The 3,842-nt window shown below is 46.2% G+C and overlaps 1 pseudogene across 1 annotated transcript; it reads right to left on the bottom strand.

Moving 5' to 3' along the window:
* Positions 1-665: 665 nt before the first annotated feature.
* On the bottom strand, positions 666-3,464 carry LOC309856590 (DDB1- and CUL4-associated factor 12-like protein 2 pseudogene; annotated as a pseudogene). Its single transcript has 2 exons — positions 3,443-3,464; positions 666-2,008 (listed from the first exon to the last, which is right to left on the bottom strand). The product of its transcript is annotated as a DDB1- and CUL4-associated factor 12-like protein 2 pseudogene (transcript).
* Between the last annotated feature and the right edge of the window lie 378 nt (positions 3,465-3,842).

Here is a 3,842-nt window from a genome sequence, read left to right as displayed (position 1 = left end):
TCTTGTTTTTAAGCATGATTTTATTATATTATCTACTTGCAATGAAAATAACTAAGCACAATATTATTGCAATACTGCTAACAGAAAAAAAAAAAACAGGATAAAGGAAATATACAAACTTCTAAAACCATGATTGCATAGAATTAAAAAGAGAATATATAACTCAAAGAAGACAAGTAAGAGTCAAAACTCCTTGTAATAAGAATTCAAAAAGATGGTTTGGAACGACACCTGGGTGGCACAGTCTGTGAAGGAGCTGCCTTTCACACGGGTCATGATCCAAGGGTCCTGGGATCCAGTCCAGCATTGGGCTCCTTGCTCAGCGGGGAAAATGCTTCTCTCTCTGTCTGCCACTCCCCCTGCTTGGGCTGTCTCTCTGTCTCTCTATTTAATAAATAAATAAATAGTTAAATATAAAACTAAAAAAAAAAAAAAAAAAGATGGCTTGGAGAGGTATAAAAAAGCATTAAAGCCAACTTTTGATTGCCTTAAGGATACCTCTCTCTTCTTTCTCTCTCTCATACACTATGGACAGATAAATTGACAGTTTCCACCTGCAAGACAAACATCACACTGAGTTAGAAAGCACAAACGCAGCACGAGGAAGGAAAGTGAGAGGGGACTGGAAGGAAAATCTGGGCACTTTGAAAGCGCAGCAGCCCTCCTTAGCTCCAGAGGCCTGCGTAGTTCCCATGGAGGCCTGAAGGGAGAGGTCCCCCAGCCACGAAGAGCTTCATCTCTGGCCAGTTGTAGCAGTGGGTGTAGAGCGCGTTGGGGAACTCGCCAATCCCACCAAAGTAGTTCACCCACAGGTCATCGTGGTTGAGCCAGCCTCTGCCACAGGTGAGTTTGAGCTTCCTTCCTGAGGGCCCAGGAGAGGCGTCCGGGCTGGTTGAGGCCCTCTCCTCCAGGAACTTCTGGGCACGGATGTCATAGAAGAGCAGGGAGCCATGGCCTGTGCCCACGGTGATGATGTGCTGGTAGAAACTCAGCGAGCGCACACCTGTGCCGCCCTCTCGGGAGCACAGGGGCCGGATATTCTGCTGACGTTGGCGTGGATCTAAGAAGGAGACATGGGACTGGGAGCCCACCGCGTACAGGGACAACTCATCACAGTACGTCAGGCACACGTTCTCTCGGCAGTAGGGCAGCCTGATGGACAACAGCCTGGACAGAGTGCTGCGAGCTTTCCACAGGTGGAAGTAGCCGTCCAAGGACACCGCTCCCAGCTCCTGGTTCTTGCCGCTGAAGGCCAGAGCCCGCACCTTGCGGTTACTGGGGCTGGTGCTGGACCTGGGGATGGTCTCCATGTCCCTCGGACGGATGTGGGCGTACACAGGGAGACCAGCGTCATTGTGCCAAGCGATGCTGCCATTGAACATGTCAGGATCCATCCGCCACAGCGCCACTGTGCCGTCACGGGAGCCGCTCACAGCTACTGTGTCACTCATCCAGACGATGGTGAAGATCCAGTCCTTGTGGCCATGGCGGTCGCCCAGGCACACGGGGTCCAGGGTGGGCAGCTGGTAGATAGCCAGGCTGTTGGGATTCTCACCCCCAGTGGCCAGAAGCGTCTTGGAGGGATTCAGCTCAATGGCGTGGATACCGCAGGTCGGCTGAGCCCGGGCCAACCAGGCCCCCCGATCCCGCATCAGGGGGATGCGCGTGATCTGACCCGAGTGCACATCCACCACGAAGAGGGTGTTACACTTGGTGCCACACACCACCTGCCTGGCGTTCAGCCACTGCGACGCGAACACCTTGTTGAGTGTGCCCAGGGCCAGCTCGCGCTCCTTCAACAGCTCAGGCAGCTTCTGCACGGCACAGCCTCGCAGCTCGCCCTCTGAGCCCGAGAGCCCGGCGCCGCCCCATGCGCCCACCTCGCGGCCCTTCAGGTAGTGGACCAGCGAGCGCCTAGTTGCCGGCCGCTTCTGCTTCTTGGGCAGCAGCGGCCTCTTTGATTCCGTCGCCGCTGAGATCTGAGACCAGGAGCTCGCCGACGGATACACTGATGAGACAATGTAAAGGTTCAGAGCACCGGCTTAGTCTCAGGAGTTGGAAGTTTCATACCCTGGTCTGTGGCTTCAGAGCATTCAGAGCAGCTTGGTGATAGGATTTTACCGAGGCAGTTACACAGTGATAACGTGGTGCTGTGAGGCTACTGGTTGATACCAACTCTGTACACACACACCCTTCTCCAAGAACACAAGAACAAAGAGACGGCTTTGTATGCTCTGGTGGATAAGGTACCAAAGATAAACAGGCTGTCTCTTAACACATCTAATATCATCTCCCAAGTCATAATGCAATGCCCTTATGTCTGCAGTAATGAAGGATGGGTATTAGAACTGTGCAAAACATCACAGAAGTACAGGAAGGGAGACTTTGAGTTCTGGAAAGGATAAAACATCCCTATTCCTTCCAGGCCCTCACTCTAAGGACAACAAAAACAAGAAAAAACAAAAACAAACAAACAAACAAAAAACAGCCAAAAAACATAAATCCTGGGGACACCTGGGTGGCTCAGTAGGTTAAGTATCTGACTCTTGATTTTGTCTCAGGTCATGATTTCAGGGTTGTGAGATCAAGCCCCATGTTGGGGTCTGTGCTGGGCACAGAGCCTACTTAAGATTCTCTCACTTCCTCTCCCTCTGCCCCTCCTTCTCCCTCGCTCTTTAGAAAAAAAAATTAAAATGTGAATATATACGTACTATATAACCAAGCAATTACACTCCCGGACATTTGTCTTAAAGAAATTAAAACATATGTTTATACAAAATCTTGCACATGCCTATATTACAGCTTAATTTGCAATGGACAAATTTGCAATGGACAAAATGTGGAGAAAATCTAGAAGTCCTTCAACAGATGAATGGTTAAACAAACTGTGGCATATCCATACCATGAAGAGTACTCAACAATAGAAAAGGAACACACTATTGATACAAGCTCCAACTTGAATGAGTCTTGAGGGAATTATGTTGAATGTAAAAAGCCAATATTGAGAAGTTACATAGTATATGCTTTTTACATAACATTGATATAACATTTTTGAAATGACACAGACTAATGATTGCCAGGAGCTAAATATGGGAAGAAGAGTAGGAGGAAAATGGATGTGGCAATAAAAGGGCAACAATAAGTATCACTGTAATGTTGGAAATTTTCTGTATCTGAACTATATTAATACCAGTATTCTGTTCTTGATATTTTACTATAGTTTTTTTGTTGTTGAAGGAGGAGGAAACTGAGTAAAGCATACACCAGATGTTTCTGCATTTTTTACCATTGTATGTGAATCTATAATAATCTCAAAATTAAAAAAAAATCTTATCATTAAGAAACCATGAAACATATATAGACATCGAAAAGTTGTCAGAATATTTGAAAGAGAAAAAACGAAGTATTCTTTTGGACTTAGCCTCTAATTGTGAAGACTTGCCTTTTGACTTGGCAGAAGCCATTAGGACATTTGAGGGTTAGAGATAAGAAAATGTAGTGAGGTACCACTCTCCTTGGCATCATTCCCTTCACCATACACAACTGCTAGGCACCTAATAGAGCAAGCAAGAAAGAATACATTCAGCATTAATGCCACCATATAAGTGTACCTAAGGAGGCTGCAACGTAATAATCTCAGTGAGGTGCTAGAATCATGATTCTTTAACAGAGCATGAACAGACAAATTTCTAACCATATAGGTTTAGATGGTCAAGGTTAATATACTGTCTGGTTGCCTTTTTTTTAAGTACAAATGAGGCATTTTAAAAGTGTCCTCACAACCTCATAGAACTTACAAAAGTAGGCAGAAGACTGTACTTCACAAAGTTAAAAAAAAATCT

The sequence above is a fragment of the Mustela nivalis genome (assembly GCF_964662115.1).
Source record: "Mustela nivalis genome assembly, chromosome: X".
Taxonomy (NCBI): domain Eukaryota; kingdom Metazoa; phylum Chordata; class Mammalia; order Carnivora; family Mustelidae; genus Mustela; species Mustela nivalis.
The sequence above is the reverse complement of the archived record's forward strand: the minus strand, read 5'-3'. Positions and strand labels throughout refer to the sequence as shown.